The sequence below is a fragment of the Calypte anna genome, chromosome 2, assembly GCF_003957555.1.
Source record: "Calypte anna isolate BGI_N300 chromosome 2, bCalAnn1_v1.p, whole genome shotgun sequence".
In the NCBI taxonomy this organism is placed as follows: domain Eukaryota; kingdom Metazoa; phylum Chordata; class Aves; order Apodiformes; family Trochilidae; genus Calypte; species Calypte anna.
The window spans coordinates 147,381,574-147,399,957 of record NC_044245.1 but is presented as its reverse complement, the minus strand read 5'-3'; the positions used below and the strand labels follow the sequence as shown (position 1 = coordinate 147,399,957).

General features: G+C 40.5%; 1 protein-coding gene across 2 annotated transcripts in view; it reads left to right on the top strand.

Annotated features, from left to right (window-relative positions):
• Positions 1-18,384, top strand: part of SLC45A4 (solute carrier family 45 member 4) — a 68,600-nt gene that overhangs the window by 32,880 nt on the left and 17,336 nt on the right. The window lies entirely within an intron of this gene.

Sequence of the window (18,384 nt, the reverse complement as noted above, 5' to 3'; positions counted from 1 at the left end):
TAGGGATTTCATGTTGCTCCTGAGTATGTTCTGTGCATTAACACTGTTTGCTTCCCCTGTCACATTTCAACCACATCTTATGAACTCTGGAGGAGCAGGATGAGGCCTTTGTCTTCTGAAACATCTGGCACTTAATGCTTCTTAGCTGGGAGAGGGAATTATAATCCCTGCTACTGTTTATAAAGGACTGTGTATTTTCTTCCATCCTTAAACTTGGCTCCTGAGGATTAAATCTCTCAAAACTATTTCTGAAAGCTACTTCCAGTTTGTAACAGTTCATGAAAAATCTGGATACACTTCAAAATATAACTTGCACTGGATTTTGAGTGAATAAAAGTGATGAGAAATTGATGACTAGCATGCTGCACACTTAGAGAAACTGATAGCTTTGTGAAGAAACTCATTCAGTGGAGTCACAAATACCTGCCTGCTGTTAACAACACCTTAAACCATTCATCAGTAACAATTAACAACACTTCTACATTCATCAGTAACAATTTGATAATTGCTGATTATTTCAGTTGTAATTGGAGCACAGTTTGGGTTGTAATGCAATGAGTAAATCCATTTTAGTTCTTCTGGAAGTTGGGAAGCATGGGCATTTTTCATCAGGATTACAGAAGAAAAAAAATTGTGTTCTGTCACTATGAGGATGGAAAATTTGCTGTCTGCCTCCTGAGCAGTGGTAGCTGTAAACATGATGCTTCACATTTTATATTTAATATGATAAAAGCTTTGCCAAGCATTTGCTGTTGCTTCAAAAAGGATCTTTCTAATGCTATTGAGTGTTTATGAATACTTAATAGGCACAGAAGTGACTGTCAGTACCAGATCTGTTCCTTGTTCCCTTGCATAAATTAAATATATTACGCTAGTGGTTTTAAAAAGAAACTCTGTACATTTACCTAAGGAAAAAAACACATGAAAAATGTACCTGTAGTTTTTACCTCTATTATATCACTTAAATTTAGGGATGCTGCCCTGAGACCATACAGGAATAGCCTTGATTTTTATGTATTTTATATCTGAGTGCCTATCTGTGATAGCATTACCCTGGTTTGCTCTGAGAGCTAATGGGTTCTTGTAGTAAATGTTACCTAGTTGAGCATAAAATGTTGAAGCTGGTTGTTTTAAGCTTAACCTTGAGCATTATTTTCTTTTTAGGCAGTAACACTAAGGAACAGCATTTCTGGAAACTGAATATTTCAGTGATAATTAATAGATTCTCATAAAGAGATGCTGAGCTCAGCAGAGCAGAATAACATAGGCTATTTTTATTTGGAAATAAATTCTTTCTCTCGTTATATGCTCTGCCTTCAGTAAAATATTGTAGTCACTCATGACTCATATAAGATATGAGATACATTTCCTGCATTTCATGGATGTAGAAAAGCTGTTTGGGGGTTTGGGCTATCATCTCTGAGATATTAGACATAATATCTCAGGAAAAAAAAAATTAAGCATCTAATATTAAAAATTCTTCCATTCTAAAGCTTAGCAGACCACGCTTAAAGGGGCTTGAAATCTAGTTCATGTGAAATTGCCAGGATGCAAAAAGCGTGTTAAGCAATAAATAAACTGCTGATTCTGAGAAATCTCAGTGGTAGCCAAGAAGTCATTCGGCTGAAGAGCTGTAATATTAGAGTGAACTTTTAGTATGAAGTGGGAAATCTCTCAATGGCAATTTAATGTTGATACCTGTCCGAGAAGAACACAGGTTAGGTAAAAAAGGAGATTATGGCAATGTGTTTAGGAACCAAGCCTGAAATGTTACAGATAAGGTAGCTTTTAGGCATGTTTTCTTCAAAGGAATTAAGGTACCAATTGCTGACTGGGTTCAGTGTGGAAGAGGGAGAGTCTTCCTAAGGCTAAGTCTGAGATCAAAGGAAATCTAGAAACCTTAAAAGATGTGGTGGGAGAGACAGGAACAAAGGGACTGGATGAGCTTTTAGGGGCTGCCTGTAATTCCAGTGAAAAAAAGGCTGACTGGCTGGAAAAACTCTTGCAGATGGGGAGGAAGCTCTTCACCATAAAGCAGCACTGACTCTTTTCAGCTCTGCTCAAGTCGTGGAGTTTATTCCTCATCTCTGCCAGAGGTTAAATTTATCTTAAGGTTACATGTATTTATAACTGCCTTTCTACAATGCTGCATCTAATCTGACCTTGTCTCGCCAGGAAGAAACTGTTTGAGTTTCTATAACCTGTCCTTTGACTCTCAAAGTTAAGTTCTTGTGTGATTCAGCTCCCTGATAGCTTCATTTGATGCTGAGAGTCAATCGCAGGATCTGGATTCCTCCTTGAAGGAATTAGTGGCTTGAGAGTTGAGCTGTCACAGGAGGGGACTGTAACACAGTTAACCTAAGGACAAGACCTGAATTTACAGTGGATCCAGAAAACATAAAATAAATACATTTTTCAGCCTTGTTAACTTTAAAGTTACTCTTTAATATCATGTAGAGTTTGTATTCACATCTCAAGTGGTGGAATGTATAAAACTGCAACTACTGTGCCTGAGGCACATGTTAATTGCCCTATAAAACCTCCCCACCCATCTCTTTTTACTTATTTACTAATTTTATGCCCACTAAGGGCTTGTGTAAGGCTGATTATACTGTACTTTAGCCAGCAAGCAAGTCAGTAAGGATTTCTTATCATGTATCACTGCTCTTTTACATGAAATACCTTTTGAGTTTCAATCAACAACAGCACAGGTTTTGAACAGATGTAATCCTTAGTAGAAGGTTAAGAACACGTTTACTACTTTTAGAAGAAAGGTACTATGCAACTATTAAGATTTTTAATCCCAGGGGCAGTAGGAGCACATGGGTTCATTTCCTATCAAGGCAAATGCAGTTGTGCAGTAACTTACAGAGGGGGGTTTTATATCAATGTTCTGTTTTTTCTTTAAGTAACACTAAACCTGGCTTTTAGAGGCAGGACTGATAACCCAGGGCAGATTTTCAGCTGGGGTAACTTGAGGATTGTACAGACTGTGTGGCTCTGGATCAATAAACCTGACTAGGTTCTATGCAAAGGAATTCAGAGGCTTCTCCTGTAACATGAAACATGTTTCCTATTACTTTGGATTAGGTAACTTTTAGTTCTTCTGTTTTTTCTTGGCTGAATAAGGTCTGCCAAAGAAGCTGCTTCTAAAATGTCTGGTACTTGCTTTGGTGCTATTTTCTCCCATTACAAATATTCAGCCTGATCTTTTAATTTTGTACTGTAGGAATGTTAATACTTCTTTATTTCCTAACATAGAGTGTTCACAGTAAAAATTGCAGGAGAGAGCACTTGTTTAAACCCTCAGAAGTTTTCCTTTTGAGAGCTTGTATGATCTGAGGTTAGTGCAGGTGTCCATATGTGACACACAAGAATTGCTAAGAGGTCTGAGAACTTAAGTGATACAAAAAGCAGGCTGCAAGACAAAAAGGAACCTCTGTAAAATTACAGACTGTCAGCTCTTCTGTAAGAATGGAGGTTTAAAAACAATTTTTTTGTTGTTGTCATCTCTGTTCTTCAAATATTTTTTTTTCTGACCAACAGACATTTTAGTCTCTCATTTCTGGAAAGAGCTTGTGGCCTCCAAAAGGAATCATTCCCTAAGAAAGGAAAAGGACATCTCTGCCCTTAGGTAGATGCTGCTTTCTGCCAGCAAATCTTCCCTCTCCAGCATGCTTGCCTCCTTTTTATCTTGAGTACCCAAGGTTTAAGAGAGGCCAAACTTATTGGAATGGCTTAGGAGAACTTTGACATCTCTGTTCTTCTTCTTTCCCAAATCTCTTGTTCTCTCACCTCAAGGAGGTCTAATAAAGCATCAGAAAAAAAGAGGAGTTTAATAATGCTGCTAAATGTACTTTTTGCTTCTCTTTTACCCTGAGTCACTGAATTATTTTGCAGTTCTTCTCTCCCACACATGTTGGATCTGCCTTGTTACAGGCAGGACAAGCTTAGAGGTTTTCTTCTGCTTTCAAGGACAGCTCTAGAGTACAAAGACACATACAGGGTTCAAGAAGCTTCAGGTTCCCTGTAGTTTTAGTGCTACATTATGAATATTTCCTGTGAATAGTGAGGAAAAGATGGAAGAAGTAGGGCCAGATTTTGGCTTCATGAAAATGTCCTAAAACTGAGTGGTTTGAAACGCACCTTTACACAACCTCCATCCTAGGCTAAACCCTTCCTCTTAATCTGCTTTCCACCCACATACACTTTCAGCCAAATTCACAGAGCCCACATCTTTTTTTATGCTTCTGTCTAAACAGCCTCTAGGAGAAGAACATGTCAGGAACCTGCAAATGTGCACGCACGACAGCTGCCTGAGCTTCAGCTTTCTGCTCAGAATTTGAGTTTGACCCTCACCTCTGACCCAGAGGTAATTTTGTCATAGTGATAATAGATGAAATGTGATAACCCTCCCATGCTCTTTATTATAAAGTAATTGTCACCAGGGCGTTGTTTCCCAGCAGGCAGTTGCTTGTTCTTCACAAGAAACCTTTCAGTTCTTTGGATGGAGTTCTAGGGGTGGAGATTTGGAGCTGGAGGACTGAGATTTGGGTGCCCAGGTTTTTGAAATGTTCAGCACCAAGCCTCAGAGCATGGATTGTGGAGCAGGTTATGAAAAGGGAATGGCAGAGAACCTCTTAATGATCATACTTTTCAAGGAAATAAAATCAAGGCCACTTTTGAAATGAGAAGAATGTCAACAGGCTGTTGCCAAATCACATAATGCTTTAATAAACTTGCTTCAAGAGGATTGTCAAAACTGCAGCCCCTTAAGCTCTCTTCCCCTCTGAGTGTTTGTTGCAGCAGTATTTCTGTTGTGATGCACCCTCTGGGACTCCATTTTAATCCTCTCTTAACCAAACAACAGTTGAAGGTTTCAGATATGCTTCCTGCAGGCTATTTTGCAAGAGTTTATTGGAAAAGTTTTGAACTGCTGGTTCAGTGTGACAATAAAATTTAATATGAATCCATTTAACTGAACGGGGAAAAAACCAGGTCATAGATTTTACTTCCATTAGCTTGGGTAAACCCCTGGTAGCTCATGTCACTCCATAAACATATTCCACTCTCTGAAGTTTTGAGTAACAGTAGGTACAAACTAGGATAGATAGGCAATTTTTCCCAGCAATAAGCCAATAAATTTCCCAAATAAACCCAGAAATACCCTGTATTAACATTTGGTGATCTTCAGCCTCGTGGTGGCAATGTAGTAGATGCCATGTAAACTGAATATGACCTGATTTCCTACAGAAATAAATTGGATTTAAAAGTGTTTCATCAGGCAAGCAGAGAAGAACAGGATGAGGAGGCAGTGAAGAGCAGGGAAAGACTTAGCTGGGAGTAGTGGTGGGCAGGTAGTGACTGTCAGTGAAGTTTTTAGCAAGCATTGATAGACTTGCTAGGTGATGCCACTTAAACATTGAAACTGAGGAGGGATTCAGATCCTTTATTGTCATTCCTCATTTGGGGAAAAAACATCTAAGACAGATTCCCACTGCTGGAGCAGAAGATGTCTTGCAAACAACATTTTCTTCTTCCAGTTGCTGACTTTGAAATCTGTTCCACCTCATGTAAAAGAGCATAAAAGTTCATGGAAGCAGGTCATCTAAATAACTGGGCTGTCACTGGAGCATCTGTTTCAGCTGTCCTTATTTAACTCAAATTACACGAGTTGTTTGAAGAAGTTGCTTCAACCTTGAAATGCCCCATGTCCATATGGTGTTTTAAAATGTGAGGATTTTGTGACAGATACCTTGTTAGGAGTGGGTAAACAGAAGGATTTGGGTCTGAATTTGTATTATAACTTGGAAATGGTGATTGCTGTCTTATACTGCACTATAGCAAGGTTAAATGCCACCTTACCAGGCTGTGAGGACAGAAGTGATGTTTTGCATGGACATGGGTACGTGGCACTTGGAGCTTAAACTTTGGAGGTGGAGCTGGAGACTGAAATCACGACTTCATTGTCCACCTCCAGATTACTCAGTAAAACGATTAAAATGCCTTTTAATGAAGCAGACTTTTAGCAAATAGAGACTGAATCACCTGGAAGCTATGTAATGTCAAAACTCAGACATCCCTGTGACAGGCAGTCTTCAGAAACTGTTCCACACTCAGCTCCAAGGAACCTTTCCACGCCTCCAGAGCAAGACAGTTTCTTCCCAGAGAACTGCTGATCCAGAGAGCAGTAAATAGGAGGGATCAATACTTAGAGTGGGCTGGTTCTGCCCTCAGTTCTGTCTTTGGCAAGTGTCCCACCATGGGGCAGTGCAGTCTCTTTTAATATGTTGATAAATTTTCTATAGCTTCTGTTGAGACTGTCTTAACCTTGGATTTCTCATAAAATCATAGAATTGGCTGGGTTGGAAGGGACCTCAGAGATCATCATGTCCAACCCTTGATCCACTACTGCTGCAGTTCCCAGCCCATGGCACTGAGTGCCACATCCAGTCTCTTTTTAAATACCTCCAGGGATGGAGAATCCACTACTTTCCTGGGCAGCCCATTCCAATGCTTGATCACCCTCTCCCTAAAGAAATTCTTTCTAATATCCAACCTAAACCTCCCCTGGCACAACTTGAGACCGTGCCTTCTTGTCTTGCTGAGAGTTGCCTGGGAAAACAGACCAACCCCCCCTGGCTCCAACCTCCTTTCAGGGAGTTGTAGAGAGTGATGAGGTCTCCCCTGAGCCTCCTCTTCTCCAGCCTGAACACCCCCAGCTCCCTCAGCCTCTCTTCACAGGACTTGTGCTGGATCCCTTCACAGCCTCCTTGCTCATCTCTGGACCTGCTCCAGCATCTCAATCTCCTTCCTGAACTGAGGGGCCCAGAACTGGACACAGGACTCAAGCTGTGGCCTCACCAGGGCTGAGTACAGGGGCAGAATCCCTTCCCTGGACCTGCTGGCCACACTGTTCCTGATCCAGGCCAGGATGCCGTTGGCCTTCTTGGCCACCTGGGCACACTGCTGGCTCATGTTCAGCTTCCTGTCAATCCAGACTCCCAGGTCCCTTTCTGCCTGGCTGCTCTCAGCCACTCTGTGCCCAGCCTGTAGCGCTGCATGGGGTTGTTGTGGCCAAAGTGCAGGACCCGGCACTTGGCCTTGTTGAACCTCATCCCGTTTAACATCATCCCATTTCTGTCCTCTTCTGGATCCTGATTTATGTTCTCTGGTACAAGTGACAAACTGAGCTGGTTCATATGTGTTCTCATGTATAAACTGTTTACAAACACAAATTTCCTCCTTTTATCAGTTGTGCTGCTCTATAAACAATGGTCTTTCAATAATTCAGTCTGTCTGAATTCAGACACCCTCCCCCTCCTCAGGATAATTTGCAAATTCTAAAAATATCCTCCTGGCTTTAAATGAGCTCTTGATCTAGAAGTGTTTTATATTAATTATAAAATAATAATAATTATTAGGTATAAATAACACTTCTGGATGTTAAAGCATTTCTTGGGAGAAGGAAGATGAAGGTCACACACTTCAGAGTTTATACAGTTTGCAGGAAAATTAATATTAAATTATGTATTCTAAAATTTGGATTAAACTAACACTCTAGGAGAAATCTTCACAAATCTAAACCCCACAGATTCCTTGGGTGTTTGTATAAATGATTGTCTGCATGGGTAAATTAGTTGTACTGGATACAGTTGGAGCACTCCCTGTGTTTTCTTTGCCTGATTTGGAAAGTCAGGCACAGTGTTTTACCAAGCCAGACATTTTCTGGCAAGGAAGAATCATAACAGGCATACCTGCTGTCTTACACAGACTACATCAGGTGACTTTAAAATGATTGTTTATCATACTCTGATGCAAATTAGACAATTTATGTAGCAATGGGATGCCACTACAGCCTTGGAAACATCTGATCTGGTGTTTTGTTCCAAGCTACAACAAAAATGAGGAGCAGATGCGCTGTGTTCTGCTCCTTCTTTCTACCCTGGAGTCATTAGTCTGTAAAACTTTACAAAAATAGGTTTTTTTCTTGCTAGTCTTCAAAGTCAGTGTATCACCTCTGTAGAGGTATAGATGTATCTTTTCAGAAAAGCTGCTTAGTCAAAGGGGTTTTTACCTTTTTTTAAAAAAAATACTCCTAGTGTTCATGCCTTTTGCCACATCAATCAAATGATGCTTACTTTATTCTGACTTGAAACAAGAGCAGAAGGGAATTGGGTCATCTGTCTGAAATGAAAACTGAGTTTAACATTTTTTCTTTCTGCTTTAGTTCAACAAATAGCAGTATGCAAGAAACCTGAACTGGTGAGGATCTCAGAGGTCATGGCTGGTGACCTGTGGTGAGCAGCAGTGTTGACACCATTCCCTAGTGATTTCCTGGGTCTCCCCAGATACAGAGACACTGGATCATGGTGGAGATGCTGAGGAAGTGCATGGGAGAATTTTCAGGATACTTGGGGGTGGAATGAGAAAATAAGAGGATGCAATCAGTTAAAAAGCTGAGGGTGGTCCTTTAATTTAATTTAATTAAGGAACAGTCTTAAGTGCTGCCTCCTTCTCTGAAGTAGTCAGAGTCATGGGTCATAAATCTTGTGCCAGGGACTCCCTTGGCTTGGATAGCAGTCAGTGTGTGCAAAGGGTTACAAAGATAAATTCAGGGGGAAGATTTATTTTTCTGCGTATGCCTTTGATATGGCAAATGTGTTTAAAATAAGTTTTTAGTTGTTTTCAAGCTTTAAGTTCAGGAGAGGCCTTTGGTACAATTGTGTTGAATATGAAAAGATCACCAAATTCAATCTTGATAATTATTTAGATTTTAGTCTTAAAAATTACTTAGGTTACCATTGCCAGGTGACTGAATAATGTCTGTGTTGCAGGCTATGCTTATAGCTCATCTATATCCCTTGTTTCATTCTTTTATAAGTTCAAATGACAAGAAAAAGTGTACAGGCTGAGTGATGCAAAGTAAATGCAATATGATAAAAATGTCTGGTTGTTTCAAAGATTTCTGTTTTACTTTGTCCCCATTAGGGCCTAATCTCATAATGTGCAAATCTGGAAAGGAAATACCTGCTGGTTTATTTGCTGGTGTGTTCCACTCATTTAACTTCAGATTTCATTGGCAACCTTATCCTTCCATGCATTGCTGTGAAGGTAAAGATTGCACATCAGGCATTCTGGTTAGAAGTCTCACTTTGTGTGATTACCTTTTATTCCAAACTATCAATTCATATTGCAAATCATAATTTTTAAACAGCTCAGTGAGGGTGGAGGAGCCACTTCCCAAAGCCACAGTGTATAAGTTGGGAGTGCTGTCTGAGACTTGGGGGCTCTAGTTACCAAAAGTCCCCATGTGTGCAACTTTGTAGTATGACCCTGCAAGCTCTGAAATACCAAGATCAGGATTTTTACAGAGCTACACTTCAGAAGATTTTAATATGAAAGCAGCTCTGCTTTGAAATCTCTCTGGTACACGTGTAGAACGTGTTTCGTGTGAGTTGATGTTCAAGCCAAAACACACAAGTTTATAGAAGGCGTGTAGGAAAGTTTGAAAGTTTGGGGCAGGATACATAAACACCACCACAGTCTTTTTAATCAACCTCCACAACTTCATCTGAGAGGATGGGTTCCTGTAATGCTTCACCCACAAGGCAGAGAGCTGCTGACATGTATAGCTATAGAGAAAGACCCCTTTTTTTTGGCCTGGGAATGGTGGGGGAAGCCTCAGTTGATTAAAATTCTCTTTTTGGTAGTCCCATTCCCAGCATTTAGATGTCTGGAGGTTGTTAGAACAACCAGTGAACAACAGTGTTTTTCCTGGAGCAGTGCTCTACATGGAAAACCATGCTGGCAAACTACAAGTGGCAGTTCATTTGTTGAAGCAAATAGGAAAAACACTAATAGGATTTATGTTTTGCTTGATATAGCCACATGAGGTATTAACCTCAATAAAGGCAACTGCGTAGAGGAATGCAGCTTCTCTTTAGAAGCTTAGTATGGGTTATTTTCAAAATTCCTTTTTTTTTTTTTTTTTTTAAGCTACACAATGAATAATGAGTTTGAAGAATCAGTGCATTTATGGCTAATTCAGCAACGCTTTTAAAGTGGCAAATAATTTAGAAGTGAATGCAGTTTTCTGACTTTCAGCTTCTTGGGTTTCCTGGTAGCACACTTGTGACAAAAATGCTCATAGGCCAAGTGTTTGTTCCTATCACAAACAAACCTATAGTCCTGAAGACTTTCCCAAAGGCCACAAGGTCAATTTTGCAGTGTAGTAACAATTAACAATATGCTTTTTGTAAGCCAGTTTACGGGAATGATGGCATTTTGGGAGGCTTTGAGTATTGGAAAGGGAAGTAAAGCCCTCTGAAAATGCATGACATGAATGCCCTAAGGAGTGTTGGGTCAATCCAGCTTTTTTCTCCTCTGTTCTGGCATTTCTAGCTGGGAAAAAAAATGGCTTTTAGAATATGAAGTTATATGAAGTACCTGTAATGTTTATAAACTGTTATAATGTTTTGCATTAGGTCAGCAAGGGTAATTATAGAAGAAGCTGTCTGTACCATTTACTGATCCTTAAAAGGACTATGCAAATGTGATCCCAGCTGAAATTTAAAGATCAACTGTCTGGTCAGTAATCCCCAAGAAGATGAAGGTTCTCAGATGGTATCTGCAGGGGCACACAGGTCAAACAACACCTTCGTGAGTCACTGTTTTCACATGGCTTCCACGTGTGTAGTCAAGCCTAAAAATTGAGGAAGAGCAGGGTGATTTTTATCAATGCCTTTTATCAAAGACAACCTCCTTACATTTTACTCTGCTGTATGCTTACTGCATTTTCTAATACGTGTAACTTGAGGCTGGAAATGAACTTTTTTTCTTCACTGCTTGCAATTCAAGGGTGCAAATATTATGCTGACCATACTCTGCCTGGCTGCCTGCTCAACAAAAAATACTTTTTTGGCTACCTTCAAGTCTGTTTGCCTTCCTTCCTCAAGTCCTGTTCCAGGATACACTGACCAGATGCCTTGCTGGGCTAAGTATATGCCAATCATTTATTTGGCAATGTGAACCAGACCCTTTATGGTTTTCCAAGGGTTTGTGTTTGGTTGATGGGGGTAGAAGTGACACCTCAGGAGTAAATTTCTTAAGTTTAATATAGAGGTGGTGCCTTCTAGCTCGATATTTGCTAGAATGGTCTTTTTAAAGTCTTAACTGTGAGAGAGTCTCATAAAATTTGGGATGAAGAGCCATGCTTAATTTTGTTAGTCATGCTTCTTGCAGTCTGGTTAGAGCAGTGCAGAAGGGTCATCAAAGCTTCTTCTAGACACAAAATCCTTTCACTGCAGAGCAGCACAGGACCAGAATATTCCAGTAAGGGCTTGGGCTGTACCTCCTGCTGCCCAGTGATGCTCTTGGGCAGCCCCCTCCCAGCTATGAGCAGCCCCGTATTGAATAGATCCCCATTAAGGATTATTTTAATTGAAAACTTGTTCTTAACCAGAACAAAAAAGTTGTTTGTTAACTAGATATTATTTAGGGGGATGGGTGGGAGAGGGTCACTTCAGTCTGGATGCAGATTTCAGAGCTAACAGTTCAGGTATGGCTCTACTTGGAGGAAAAAAAAAGTGTTAAGACCAGGTTTTGGGTAGGATTTGGTTCAGCTGTGTAAGCAAGCAGTCATAGTCCAGGGTATTAATGTGTTAATCACTGCAACAAAAGCTCCACTGTTGATGAACAGATCAGGCTTAGGAGTTGGTGCTGAAAGGTTTTTCTATTGTATATATAAGAGTCTCTCAAGTTGGGGAATTTTAAAGTGTGTTTGAGCCCGAGTGCCTTTGTTTATAAATTTGCCAATATTGTAGAAGTGGTGACGAAAAACCCTATTGAGCTCTGGATAAACTGGGCTGCTGCATATCTTCAGGCAACACATGTCACTGTAATTGATGTCTAATCTTGCAGTGAGACAGAGAGGGAAGTGCTGCAGCGTTGCGTAATGCGCAGGGAGTCGAAGTGGGGCATCACGAGCAGCTGATGCATTTTAATTACATCCCATAAAGGGGAGGGAAGGATTAGTGTGGCAAAACAGTTTATTGATTGCTGCATTTGTATACGTGTCTGCATACATTTGGACACTTGGGAGTGATGGGGAATGGATATTAGTGTAGTTGGGTGTGTGACCTTTTGAGTCCTTCCAGCAACTGGAGACAGCGTTTGCAGCCTGGGAATAAATGTGCTGACATTGGGAAGTTGGCCTCAGGTGGCTGTACTGGTGTATTTGTAGAGGTGATACAACCTGTGTCCTTCTGGGACCATGAAGAAAGTTCTCAGCTTTGTATGCACCTTTGTTAGGTCCCTGAAACTACTCCATGGAGGTGAAAAGGAAATACGTTTTTTATTACTGCTGCTTCAGCACGACGCTGGAAGTTGCATCAGATTTAATCTATATTCAATTTCAGCTCATTAAGCACTGTGATGCAAATTTCTTATTAATGTCAAAGTGATATACTCCTAAATATTGGTTAATAAGCAAGAGGAGAAAAGTTAAAAGCAAGTTTCCCAGGAGCCAAAAAGAATGGCAGAGATAATCTGGAAAACTCTGGTGAATCAGTTTCAGGAGTCAGTAGGAGATCTTGGCAGCACTGCATTTCCTTGCCCTCTCTGGAGCTTGATTATCTGCTATAACATGGAGAAAGCTTGTTTGGCACTCTCAGTGTTTGAATATAAAAAGATTTGGCTTCTGACTTAAATAAACCTGGCACTTTTCACTACTGTGAATGTACCCTGGCAAAAAATACATACCATAGTTCTGGTAAGCATATACTTCTGTGTGACCTAAAGGAATTGCTAAGCATTTTTGCTATAGTAAAAAATCTACAATAGCAATTGTAGTGTTCTACTTCTTTGGTGTTTCTTTGTGCAGGGTGTGTCCTATGCCTTAACTTTGATTCCTTCTCTTCAGCAGGAGAGGCTGATACTGGCATGTATGTCTGTTAGAAATGGCATAAAGAAGCAGAAAATCAGATTGTTTTAGGGGCAGCAAGCTAGAAATCATCTTCTACTTGAAGGTTACTCCCGTGGAAGTAGGTTACTAGGAGAGTTAGGAACTTTTAAAATAAATAATTAAAGGTTTAAAAGCTTTATTTGACAGCATTTGTGATCATGCTAACAGGAAAACCATATTTGCCTGCCAGCAGCTCAGTGTGTGTGTGTTTTTTCTCCAATGCCTCAGACCTCAGCTGTTCTCAGGCTTTTGCTTCCCCTCTCCTTCTTCCACACGTACCTTTGGCTCCCTTTCTTAACATATGCTTCTCTTTCCTGACACAGCATCATAAAACTGGGTTATAAACTAGAAATTGTCAGGGAAGCCACATAAACCTTTCTACAACTTTGGCAGGATGGCAGTGAAGCAGCAGAGCTTAATGAAACACTGATGACTCCCATGGTTGCCAAATATGAGCAAGGGAGGAGAGTTTGTAGGAGGCTGAGAAGCAGTAATTGAGCTGAGACAGAAAAGGGGAAAACTGGATGATGAAATCCTTTGAGGCCTGTCACTTATTTCCTTAATTCCATTTTTCAGAAGTGTTATTTAACCCAACATGGTTGCTGCTGGCATGCCATTGCATGGGTAATTTCAAACCAAATGGCAGAATAGCTTTGCCAGAAGGGGATATTACTCTTCTACAGCTTTAAAAACACCTCCAGGACTCTGGTGACTGTTCACTTTATTGGAAACACTGCACTAATATTTCTGTACTGAAGCTGTTGGAGAGCAAGAGCATTGTTTTATTACCAGTTGAGTTGTTTTTCTTTCAAAATGGGTAGCTCTAGCCTAGTTGTAGGCATGGTGGTGTAATAGTGTCCAAATTCTGGGGAGTGGTTTCTGCTGTCAGAGTGTGTGACTTCTTTTGCATCCAACTACTAAGGGGATTTATCATTTGAAATACAAGTTTTAAGGAAATGTTGGGGCAGTTTTTCCAGCATCCTTAATCTAATTTCATCCTTTCTGTGTTCCCTCTGAAGAGCCAGCCCTATCCTCACTTCATTTTATCCAGAGCAATAACAGAGCAGCTGAGCAAGGCTGAGAGCCCAGCACTCCCAGCTGTCGTGCAGACATCCCTGCTGACAAGAGCTGAACAGGAGGGGAAAGGAGAGGGTGGATTTCTTGCAATAAGGTGATAGTTTGTGTTCCAGAAAAATGCATTCCAATTGCAGAGCACACGTATTCCTGCCTATAAGATGTAGATAATGTGCTGACAGCTTGTGAATGTTGCAGGCTAAGCAGAAGAGCTCATATTTGACAGGCACAAGAAGAATTTCAGGATGTGAACTTTACCAGTGGGATGATTTAAGCCATAAGTTTTGATTCTTCTCTTATTTTACGTGGTGTTTATTGCAATAGGTCATTTTTGAGACACTGAGCAAATAAGGATGCCTGACAACTTGAGAGGCCATCATTTTCAAGTAGAATCCTAGCAGCAATTGAAAACCTCCAGGTACTGAGTTCATTCTGAGTTCTTCCACCTGCATGCTTGCAACCAGAATGGTCACCCATGCTGGTCAGTAGCATTTTCCTCCAGAATTATTGTGCAATATGCAGCTTGTTAAGAGTGGCTTCTGAACAAGCACTTTGCTTGAGCAACTGTGGCCTTATCATACAAGCTTGACAGGCATCATTTGATAAAGAGCAAAATTTTTCACACAAAACCAAAGTCTGATCCTGGGTTTCCTGTCTTCTGGCACCAGCAGCCATAAGATACCGAGCACAAGAGGCACAAACTGGTGTCTGTCTCTTGTCATACAATATCAAACTGTGATTTCAAGTAGTACTTAAAATTATTTCTTCCCCCCACATCTGAAAGCTGCTTAAATCATTGTAAGAAGCACCAGGAGAAATTACTGTGCTTTTTCATATCCCTTCAGCTGTTGCTCAAAGTTCCTGTTTCAACCCAAAAGTTAAAAGGTGGTTACTCATGGGTACAGTAAACTCAACATACAAGTGCTGACTGTACTGCTGTAGTGCTCAAACCACAGTCAAGCTGATTCCAGTGCATTGGTTCAACATAAATTGTCTCAGATTTGGGTTTTTTGGCAGCTCAGTCCCCCACGAGCTCTAACCCATTGGAAGCCTTAAAATCTGTGGGGAGACAGCAAGAAGCAGAAGGATTTGTGGCTGAAATTTCATGCTGATAGAGTTGTGAAAATAGGCATGAAGGTTCTTCAGGGGACCCAAATGTGTGGCAACTTTGTATTTTCATTTTAAATATCCAGGAGTGGATAATGGGGTATGTTTATGAAATGATTGCAGATTATAAAATCTCTGATCCCTGTTTTAGGCAGTGCAGAAAGCTCAAATGCTTGAGTTTGTGGTGGGTTTTACCATTCTGTTCTAACAGGATGAAGAGCAGATACTGGGGTTCTAACTTTTTCACAGCTTCTTGATAAGCATTGGTTTTGCTTGCCACTCTCTTAAAATACAGTCTAAACAAAGCAGCTTGTGTAAGCAGTGCAGTTTAAACAGATCAATGTAAAATATGTTTTTAACAGCACACAGCACTTTATACAGGGATGAAGTTGTGGAATACAAACTGTTTGCAGGGCTTGACAGCTTTTTGTGTTCACAAATTTGTATGGTGTTTACTTTAAGAGTACAAACAGGTCTCTAGGTGATGATTTCTGACGAATGAAAATGGGAGCTTAGCATCCTATTCCCATATCAGATCTTATTGTTAAGCTTATAAAGAACTATTTTTCCCCCAATAGAACTTATCAAAAAGAGGTTTTGAATAGAAACTGCTGCATGTGACTTAATCTTTCTTCCATGTAACTCGTGACCTCACGCAGCCCTTAGACTGATGGTGACACAGTGAGCATTTCCTGTGAACCGTGAGCAGTGCTGGTCCCACTATTGTTGGGCACTTTTTTTGTCTGGGAAAAAACAAACCCTTGTTTACTAGAAGCCAGTGTCCTGTTTGTTTGTAGCTGGCTGGGAAATGCCACATTACAAGGGTCTCAGTGGCAGTCGTCGCTGCTAACAGAAGCTGTTGTGTTTTGCTCTTTTTCTCATTGATTTGTGTGAGACTTCTGAGGCTGCCTTGTGACCTGCTCCAGATTCAGTTCAGGGCACAAATCCTAACCTTGTTTATCCAATATGGTGGGTTAGGGTTTTTTTTTTTTTTTCCTTTCTCAGTGTTTTCTCAGATTAGCTGTCAGTAAAAAGCTAAATAATAATCCTCCAACTATTATTCCTCCCCCAAGAGGCCACCAGGTGACTCTTCCAAGTTGGCAGATGTTGGTTCCCTGTTAAAGCTGCTGCCTGGCAAGGCAAGCACAGCAGTGGAAAACGACAGAGAAAATAAAAGAACAGCATTAAACTGGTAATGGGATGCAGCTGCTTCGAGTCCACCACATGTGAGTCTCAGCAGCCTTTGGGAAAGGCATTTTTGATACTTCTCTTGGCCATATAAAATCAGTCCCAGCCTGGTTATAGCCAGTTCCAGGTGGGTACAGCAGCTCTCAGCTTTTGGGACATTCCACATTGGGCTGGAAAAGGTTGTGGCAAGGCAATCATATGGATGACAAGCTCTGCTGTGCTCTGTACTGCCATGGGATCCAGTCAGAGCCAGCATCTGAACATCTGTTCTGCACATCAGGGACTGGAGGCTGCAGAGCTGCTGGCCAGGCACATCACCAGAGCCAAGTTTATTTAAAACCCATGCTACATCTGAGTCCTTGTCACTAGATGGGAGTGTCAGAAGGATCTTCTCAGTGTCAAAATATTTTATCTCTTTCTTTGTGCTTGTTGTCTTCTTGGCCTGGTTTGGATGCCTTCTGAACTGTCTTCCCATTGTAGAATGTGGCCAAGTTGTGTAGGTGTAACAGCATATATTTACAGAGAAAAGAACCATTAGGGTCTGTAATTATATTTATTGACTGCCTGGTGCCCCTTGCAGGCATAATTTCTATGAAGTTTTATTATTGGAGTATATTCCTGTTTTGAGGCAACAAATGTGGAAGACTTGAGGGTTTGTATATATATATATATATATATATATGCATGCACACATATATATATTCTCCCTTAAGTATTTCAATTTTCAGTCATCTTATTTATTTTGCTTCTGCTGCCAAATCGTGCACGCCAACCTAAACATGGATGCAGATATTCAAGGTACTAAAACCAGAACAGCCTCTTTTAGAGGAAAAAAGTATTTTGGGGTTGGAGTTCTCCTCATCTGTCTGGAACTTTCTCATTTGTGTGAAAATTTCTAGCACTAAAGCAAACCTACTATTTGAAATGATGAAGGTCCTGTGTAGACTGCCAGGATGAAGTGTGAATTTTAAGAATGACTGTAAGTTATGTTTTGAAGTGGGATAGTGGAGGGTAGTGCTCAGTGCCTTGGAAAGCTCTTTTCTGGAAGACCCATGGTAGAACATAGCTGTAAGCTTCGTTTTCCAGCACCAGTGCTAAGCACAGACATCAGAGGTGACAACCAAAGCCAGACAGAGAAAGAAGGCTCTTCCAGGCACCAGAGGTGTTGTCTCCCAGAGGTTTTTTTCACTGCTTATCAGTAACACATCTCAACTTTAAGATAAAAAAACCAAGTGCAAAAGGAAGCTCTGGGTAACTTTAGTCCCCATTGCTGAAATGATTGTGTTGTTTGCCTGTGTGTTGTTCAGGTGAGCAGTTTGTTGGCTACCAGACAGGTTTGGGAGGGAATTCTTCCCACCAGTAAACTGATTTTTCCTGTTCTGTTTTATTTTAGCTTGCATGTGCACCAGCTTCTCACCAGGAATCTTCTCTAATCCCACTCAGTACCTTTCCACTTGCATAACAAACTAAATACTAATATACTAATGTGGAGATATCACTGTTTACATACTTATGATAAAGAAAAGTCATACACTTCATTTAATAAATGATAGCTATTTTGAATTCTGTGTGGCTGTATATAAAACACAAATGATGATTTTGTAAACTACTGGCTTACATTTGGAATGCAATTTATAAGAGCCTTGCCACTTAGGTTCCAGAAGTGGTTCTACAGCATGACTTCAACAAGAGAAAAAGCAGGTTGTGCTCATGTTGATGATTCCTCCCATTGTACAATCTGTGGGAATGGCTCATGTTTCACTCAAAAGTTATCCCTTTCCTGTTTACTTGGAGCAGCACTGAAGGCTTTTCAGCAATTCTTCCATTTTTCTTGGCATGGGGATAATTCTTGTATAGATTTTTATCATGGCCTCTTTTTCTAAAGATAGATATATTGGGCTCTAAAGAGTAGCTCAAAAGAAATTAATTAAAAAATGGAAGCTCTTTGTCTAAAGAAGGATCTCCAAACATAAAGCATAATGTTCTTGGGGTTTTAGGTATTTTTAACCCTTCCATAAAAGCCACATCCCTAGCTCTAAAATCATTCAGAT